At 34.3% G+C, this 9,070-nt stretch overlaps 1 long non-coding RNA gene across 8 annotated transcripts; it reads left to right on the forward strand.

Moving 5' to 3' along the window:
* Positions 1-894: 894 nt before the first annotated feature.
* Positions 895-5,245, forward strand: LOC110797620 (uncharacterized). Of its 8 annotated transcripts, none has more exons than XR_008927657.1 (7): positions 895-1,462; positions 1,575-1,739; positions 2,573-2,667; positions 3,370-3,436; positions 4,020-4,493; positions 4,744-4,782; positions 4,874-5,245. It is a non-coding gene; the product is annotated as an uncharacterized lncRNA (long non-coding RNA). The 8 variants fall into 8 exon arrangements; XR_008927655.1 differs by having other exon boundaries at positions 4,020-4,172; positions 4,270-4,493; positions 4,744-5,245; XR_008927659.1 differs by adding an exon at positions 3,083-3,178 and having other exon boundaries at positions 931-1,462; positions 4,744-5,245.
* The last annotated feature ends 3,825 nt before the right edge of the window (positions 5,246-9,070 follow it).

The following is a 9,070-nucleotide window of genomic DNA, read 5'->3' on the forward strand; positions in this document are numbered from 1 at the left end:
CAATAACTTAGGAGACTTCAAGGAAAGGAAAGATTCAACCCCAATAAACCAGGCTATTTAACTATGGGTGTAACACTATCAATAATAGAACAACTCACAATAGTTTGAGTAAATGGAAAATTCCAAAGTAATGTTAGCAACCAAAGAAGTTTCCCTCTGTCACATATTTTTCAGAACAAGTCATTTAACTTATTTGTTAGTTTCAAACACTAACTTAACCCCTACATTGCATGACAATTCACCAAAATAAATTATGCATAAAATGAGGCACAAAATAAATACTTCATTATTTGCAAAAATAATTAAATTTGACGTTAATAATAGGATGCAAGCTTCCCTTTAAATGAGTATATAGAGAACTTGGGATCTGAAAATTTTACCGCACGAACTTGATCAACCTGGCAGCCTTATGGGACAAGTCTCCCGATCATGACAAGACAACATAAAATGATTAGCTCATCCAAGACCAATATTCCAGCATTCAAGAGTTCTTGAAAGGTCTTAAACGCCTTGTGCTCGTATACCTGTCCGGCATCTTCTTTTGTATATCTAAAGTAGAGTCACCATGCTTGCAATTCACATTACAACTATAGTAGACCAATATAGACTATATTCTATATAACAAATAATTCACCGAAAAACAATTATCTAGAACATTATTCTCAGACCCAATATCATTGAAGTACCAAGAAGAAAAGTAATAAGTCATGATCAAAAGTTTGGAGTTAAGATTACTCCCATGTGCAGCACACTAACCTATTCATCAACAATCAAATAATATATCATCTCTATTATATAAGCCAACAGCTGAGGTTATTTTGGTAAATTAACTTTTCGTGTCCCCAATCAAAAATACTAAAATACCCCAATATCTTCCCAATTACCTATTACTGCTATTGCAGGCTGTGCGTAAATCTCTCTCTCCAAAAGAAAGAAAAAAACGCCTCTCGAACCTCCAATTCCTTCAATGGCTTTCCTCAGACGTTCAACAAAACGTAATGGTGAGTATTTTACAATTCCAAACGCAATTTACCCTTCCATTCTTAATTTAATTTTCAATTTGATTTCAATTTTCTGATTGATTTGTTCAAATAAAAGGGGATTCAGATGATGGATTCATTTGATTTCAATTTCTGATTGATTTATTCAAATAAAAGGGGGATTCAGAGAGAGATCATTTGATTTCAATTTTCTAATTGATTATAAAAATTTCTGATTGATTTTATTCAAATAAAAGGGGGATTCAGATGATAGATCATTTGATTTCAATTTTCTAATTGATTATAAAAATTTCTGATTGATTTATTCAAATAAATGGGGGATTCATTTGATTTCAATTTTCTGATTGATTTATCATCCTCGGGGCAAATGGATTCCGATGCTACCCCGGAGAATTCGTCGATTTCGATGGCTGATGATGAGGTTGACATGGGTTGTCATAGGTGAAGAACATCAGCTGATGGTAATAAACCTTTTAACTTTTGTTTTCCTTTCATGAATTTTATAATTTAGTTTTTTTGTTTTTTTTATCCTTGGACAATTGATAATGAATTGGTTTGTTTTGGTGAAATCAGGAGAGGAGAAGTTGAGAATGAATGAATGTCAACTGCACTAGGGAGTCAAGCAATGAGGGAGCCAAGAGTTGCAGTTCAAACAACACGTGATATTGATATCATAGATGATGGGTATAGATGGAGAAAATATGGTCAGAAAGTGGTTAAAGGAAATCCTAATCCAAGGTAATTAAATTCAATCTCTAAATAGAGAATTGGTTGCCACTTTCAGTAAGTTTTTAGTCCTGTAGGAAACGGAATATGCCTTTGAATTTACTTTTTGAAAAACATTTATTCCTTTGCTAAATTGTAAGTAAAGTTTAGCCATTATTTTGTAATCTTGCTTAGCTGACATTGAATATGGTTATAAATTGATCCCTTTTAAAAGTTTAGATCTCAGTATTCTTCTGTTTTACATGTTTTTTTCCTGCAAATTCTTTTCAGTCTGGTAAATTCGGAATATGTCGATGCTGCATATCAGAGCATAACTTGCTGCATAATGTTACGTACCTTATAACAATTCCAATCTCAAGGAAACAATGATTTAGGAATTGGTTTTGTTATCAAAATCTTACTGATTTATTACTACTCTTTTTTACTACAATTTTTCTATTTTGTCATATTTTTATTCTATTCGTAATGCATTTTTTAGTTAGTAATGCCAGGATCCCAAGTTCTTTCCTGGGGTGTGTTAGAACTTCTACCAACTAACCAAGTTGGATATTGATGATAATTTAAAACGTAGTACTCCATAATGGATTTGGTGATTTTGGTCTTCATATAGCTTCTTTTTTTCCCTTTTAAAACAACAACTATTTGTACTGCTTTCACCAAATTTCAGGAAAAGGGAGCTTTCAACCTTTGTGTATTTATTTTGGTAGTTTACTAGAAACAAGATTTACGTGGTCATCTGTACTGAGTAATTAAGTTGGCACTATGGTATTACCACTTTCTGCAAAGAAATTCCAAGGGCATACAGTTGTAGCTTTATCCTGAATTTGTGATATTTTGATTGGCAGGAAGGGCGCCCACTCCGCCCAGGTTTGAAACAAGCTGCTGATTATATTAAAGAGAAGCTGGAGTTGCTGAAGAATCGAGCCAACTCGAACTTTAGGTTGGTTCTGCATCTTTTTTTTTTTTTTTTTTTGATTGGGCTGTAATGTACAGTAATTGCTGAAGAATTGAGTTATGACAAATATTTGGTATTGACCTTTTGAAATCATATACACACTCATGACTTTCTATAAGACCATATCAATATACTCCTCAACACCACCAGCATTGAGAGCTCATATGAGTGTGTATATGATAATAGTTTTAAATATAAGTGTGTATGATTTTATTAAGCATGATTTTAGAGCTCTCAATTCTACATGAACGGGCTAATTCTCCTATGAGTGTGTATAATTTCAATACTTAATACTTATTAATACTTAAAATCAATACACACACTGGATACACACACTGGATCCCCTAAAATCAATACTGACTCGGCGTTCCTCGCCATTTAATTGACGAGATTGACTCAGATATTCATGGCGAGTTGACTCTGGCTCAATACCGAACTCGAGCTTCCTCCGTCATTTCTGGAATATTAGGGGTTTTTTATTTCAATCAAATTCGAGGTTTATCTTCATCATGCGGTCTGATTCAATCATCAATGCATCGATTCCCAATTTTTCTAAGGATTTCGGCAAGAAATAATTAATTTAATTATTTATCTCTTCAATTTGAATTTTATTTCTCAGTTTTTGTTTTCGATGGCATGTAATGTGTTTGATTTTGGTCTGACAATGGAGTTTTTTTTATTTAACAGGCGAATAGGTCGGCGAAATTGAAGCAGTGTAAGCTTGATGCTCGCCGTGAACAATGGCTTTTGCAAGGTACTGCATTCATTTTTTAATTTTTTGATTTTGTACAATTTTGTACAATTCTGTATTTTTCTTTTATATGTTAGTTATCGGTTATTGTTTGATGTTTATCTTATGGGGTTTTGAAGGAAGAGATTGTTTGCAGAGAGGGTTCTGAAAAATCATTTGAGTATATTTTGGAATCACATTGGCCTGATTTGGATCTTTTCACATTCAAATTTGTCGTCCATGAATTTTTTATCATAAAATCATTGTTATTAGCATTATGTTTCTTAGTTTAAACCATTGAAACAAAACTCGCCCGTTCCGTTATAGAACGCCCGGGTTGTAACGGATTTCAGACCCACCGTTCCGAGAAACCCTGTTCTATAACGGTTTAATAGCATTCACACAAAACTCGGCGCATTTCCGTTACATAACGGTGGAACGCCGTTATGAACCGTTTTTTAGCGTTATGAATCGTTCTTGGGCGTTAGTTTTCAGATGAACAATTCTGATTATGGGAGAATAACATACCTGAATTTTTAGTGAGTTTATGTAGTTAATGCCGTGATCTTCGATGTTGTAGATGGTTTTTATAATCTCTCATATGTAGATTAATGAAGGAAAGATCTGAAATTTTGAAAGAAAGGAGGAAGATGAAGGTGAAAATTAAAGAAAAACAGTCATAGTCTGCATTTGTCTCTTACATGTGGTTTTTGTATTGACATGCCCTCTTTTACACTCATGGATGACGATTTAGAAGAAGGTATGGTAAATAACACCCACTGAAATATCATACTTACCTTTCTTTTCTGTTTGGGAGACTGAATCTGCCTTGAGGTGTGTTCTTGAATGAATTCTAGATAAAGCTGATGAGGATGATTTTGCAAGATCATATTTGGGCATACAATCTTTGATCACATTCGTAAAAAGGCCAAAGATTTCCCTGCTGTGAAAAAATCCAGTGTCATTCACTCTCCTACGTCAGAAATGTCAAACACTTCAGAAAGATAACATTTGGGCCATCCTAACATCAATGAAGATGCCACTGTTAATCAAGACACTATTGATGTTTTAGAGTCCACAGGTGTGAATAACATAATAGATACAAATTTAATATTGCATCTAATGTTTAAGATTACCGTTAGTTTTCATTTTTTGGTTTAATGAGTTTGATAGTCATACTGAAATGCCAGTTGACCATGTGAGGCTGTGATCAGATCCACTGTCTACTCTCTGCTGCATTGTTGATTACATGTTTAGGCACTCAGCCTATTGAAAAACCAAATAGTGCATACACTAAGCAGTTTTTGATAGCAGCTTTCGATGTATGGCAGGTTTTCGTGGGGAGTTTTATTGCAGTTGGTTAGAGAGAAGTAAAGATTGAGAATCCTTCAAGTTTCACCATTTTTGTGACTGCCTTTTCCGCCATTTTTGAATTCTTATATTCTCTCTCCTCTGGTGCAGGACTTGCGGCTGAATCATCCTTCAAGTTTCACGGCAAAACAAGTGATAGGGTAATGAAAGAAAAAGGTGAAACACTTGGGTAGAGTTTTGTATTCAGGCTATTGGTTTTTTTTTTGTAAGCTTCTTTGTTTGGGCCCAATATTTAAGCCCAATGTTTTCCTTTAATGGGTTTACGTTGGCATCATTATGTTAAGTTTCTATCACTGCATAACTACTTTTATTCAGCTACATAATTTATTCTTAGGTGATATAGATATTCATGGGTAGTGTAATTTAATGTAATTCGGTTTTTATGTCTCTTCTGAGACATCTAGAATTAACAGCAATATGTTGTGTGATTTAATATAATTCTATTTTTATTTTGAAATGTTACTACTTTGTGAGCTTTTTTTTTATCTGATATTTATATTTAATGGTAGTAATACAATTTTAAGTTTTTATATGATCCGCACGCATCGCGTGCATATAAGACTAGTAATTACTAAAAGAATTGGTTTAGAATTGACCTCAGTCTTTCCTTGTTAGCGAGCAGCCGATGGACGACCAACTATACAAATAACAGTCGCAAGCCATATTTTATACGAAGTAAGATCGTAAGCCGTTCGACAAGAGTATCACCAAACGTCTTAAAGCTCGAGACTAGCTAGTAGCCACAAATACGTATGAGTAGAAGCCAATTATAAATCTTGTATGTCATTCACTTTTCCCTTAAACATTGTAACTCAAAGAAGAGAAAAGCACAAAGAACACATCCGCCATTTTTGGATCCAATACTCTCGCCAAACCATCTTTCTTTCTCATCCCCTTTAACAACAAAAGAAACCATCATCCAATACTCAACACTTACTGCCTCCTCAACCCATTATTTAATTAGCATTACCAACAAAAACAAAAAAAATCTTCTTAACCACAAATGACCAGATTTCTATACTACGAAATAAGGCGAATTAACTAATAGTCATAATACTTCATTAAAAAAATACGGAGTACCATGTACTATAACTAATTCTTGACCAAACAGTGGCGTAATTTATGGAGGAAAACCATGCTAAATAGATTGCAATTTTGACCGCAAGACATAAAATTTAAAAGTTTGTAAATCAAGTCTATTGTTGCGAGTATATTTCACAAGGTACATATGACGGCAATACAGTAAACCAATCTAGAAATTAAAGCCTTCAAGTCAAATAATGCAAGAAAGGCCATTCCTTGATTAATATAAATCCAAACTCACCGAATACCTGAGAGCACACAAATCATATGACTCATATTATATACTGTATCCATATAAACACATTGTTTATACCAGTAATCAAATAAAACTACCAGCTGCAACCATCTAATATATAATTCAAGAAAAGAATAATAAACGACATAATTTGTCATATAATAATAATTTCCTCCAACTTCGTTTTTCCCTTCGCGAAACACGTAACTCCGATGCAAGTGACAAATGCAGAAACTAAACCATTCTCAGTTAAGTCAAATCGAATTATAGGTACGCTTAATTCAAGAAATCAAATGTTAAGCAACATCATAAAAAAAAAAGATACGCAACATCAATCGAATTGTCTTTTAGATTGTTGCGGTTTAATACCATGAAATAATAATGTTGCAACAATAATGTAATTGGAATATAATTCGAATAAACTTATCTCAATATCGTGATGAACGAGGTGACCGACTTATAACGATTGTCGCGCCGTGGCCGAACCACTGCTTTAAAAGACAATTCCGCGCTACCCCGGTGCAGTAGAACGCTTGCGGTTGTCCTCCAGGGTTAACACGACATCAAGACTTGTGTGCACTCACAAGCCTCGATTGGAGATCAGAATATTTGCCCAGAAAAACGAGAACAATGTTTAGAATTTGAGAGAGAATGGTAGAGAATGCTTTCTGTAACAGTGTGTTAATGGAAAATAGAAGTGATGAATTTATAGGGAAGCTGCAACAGCCATAAATGGCTAGTAGTGGGGTAGTGGGAGGTTACCACATTTACTGGGTAATTAATGGGCAGTTAAAACGGCTATTAAGTGGAGTTAATGGGGCAGTTACGGAATTAGTGGGTTTGATTAATTCTTTCTGCCCGTTAGAATTAATTAAGCCCACCACTGACCAAAAAGAAAGACCCGGACCATAAAACCCACCCCACGCCCGCGAGCCGCATTCCTCAAGTACCAAGGCCCAGCCCGCGCACACGTGTGTTTGTTGTGTGTCCACCCATGTCACTCACATGCTTTCTTAAAGTACAAATGATTCCCTCAAGCTCCCAAATATAAACATTAGAAGTAGTTGGTGCTTTTCCCATGTGGGACTTTTCACATTCCCTTTTCCCCAACTCATTTTTCTTTTGTATTCTCACAAGGATTTACAACAAGTAGTTGAAGAAATAACAGGCAAAACAAAATTAAGCACACCAACCTCGTAATTGACGGCAACGGTGGGATAGACGGTGTTCTCCTGAGGCTGGGAGGCAGTGGGAAGGCGGTGCAGTGCAGCGGCGGTAAAGGAAGGAAATCGGATGGTGCAGCTCTGATTGTGCGGGCGTCGAAGGTTTTGCGTTGAATAAGTAAAAAGCTGAGTCACTTTCCTTAAAAAAAAAAAAAACAAACCGAGTGACTTTAATTTATTTAATATATTAATATATTCCGTACTTAGATACTGGCATGCATGAATATTTAAAAATTATTATTTGGCCATCTCTTTTCTGGATATTTTAACTGAAATATCTATCCCTTAAATTTATTGTGTAAGTGAATCTCGAACAAACTCATTTTATCATATAATATTTAAATTTTCGCCCTAATACCAACTATATATTTTATATGGTTAATATGATGATTTGACCAAAATATTTGATACGCTTAATATGATAATTTGACCAAACTATTGAGTAAGAATATTTTCTTTTAGGAAAATTTGTAATTATTAATCCAACCTTTGCCCGATTTTCTTTAATTAAGCCTATCTATGCGATATTTCTAAATAATCCAACCTTTATGACCCAACTACTATTATTAAGCCTAACAAGTTACTAACCTGCAATAGGCGGTATTCACCCTTACGTGGCATATAACAATTATAATTTTTTTTCCCTTTATTTTCTTTAATTGCTATTTTAATTTTCGTTCCTCTCTCCTTTGCGATTTTCCGCTTCATCTCTGCACTCCTCTCCATTATTTCTCTTCTATCTCTTCTCCACCATTGTTGATCCCTCATATGGTCATACCTCTCCATTCGAAGTTCATCAAAAATAATCAGCAATTGCTATGACTGGGGTAAAGCAATTGCCTGCTGGAACTGGATCTTCTTCAAATTCATGATTTTTTTTTCTTTCTAAATTTTCAACAAGACCACAATACCCAACATCCCACAACATAAAAAAAACTATATTATTGCAACAGCTCGGGTTTTTACTAACTGACCATCAAGGAAGCCCAAAATTCAAAATTTACCAAAAAAGGAACAAAAACGCTAAGGTTCGTTAGTTCACCTTCAATTGTACGATTTTGGAGACGAAATTTGAATGCGCGTGGATGAAGTCACCTATTTCCACAAGAAAATCGATGATGATGTCATGAACCAGTACAATTGTGGTTGAAGCAGCAGTAATGGAGGAGAGAGGAATTGAAACACGGTACAGAGAAGAGAAGGGTTAAGGGTTTTTTGAAAAAAAAAATGAAATCCTTGTTTAAGTGGAAAGTGATATTGACGTGTCTAATATTTTAGGAGGGAAACCAACTTTAGGTTGTCAACGTTTTTAACGTTGACTTTGTAGCAGGTAACAGGTCATCTAGGCTTAATAATAGTAGTTGGGTCATGCATAAAGGTTGGATTATTTAGAAATATCGCATAGGTAAGCTTAATTACAGAAAATCGGGCAAAGGTTGGATTAATAATTACAAATTTTCCTTGACTTTGTAGCAGGTAACCGGTCATCCAGGCTTAATAATAGTAATTGGGTCATAAAGGTTGGATTATTTAGAAATATCGCATAGGTAGGCTTAATTAAAGAAAACTGGGCAAAGGTTGGATTAATAATTACAAATTTTCCTTTCTTTTATTGATATGACAATTTGATTAAAATATTATCAAAAGTGTCTAATAATGCCATATTCCATAATCCTATTATTTTTTCCGATCATATATAAACATTTATAGAAAATGAGAGAAAATAAAAAAGAATAAAGTAGATAC

The sequence above is a fragment of the Spinacia oleracea genome, chromosome 2, assembly GCF_020520425.1.
Source record: "Spinacia oleracea cultivar Varoflay chromosome 2, BTI_SOV_V1, whole genome shotgun sequence".
Classification (NCBI taxonomy): Eukaryota; Viridiplantae; Streptophyta; class Magnoliopsida; order Caryophyllales; family Amaranthaceae; genus Spinacia; species Spinacia oleracea.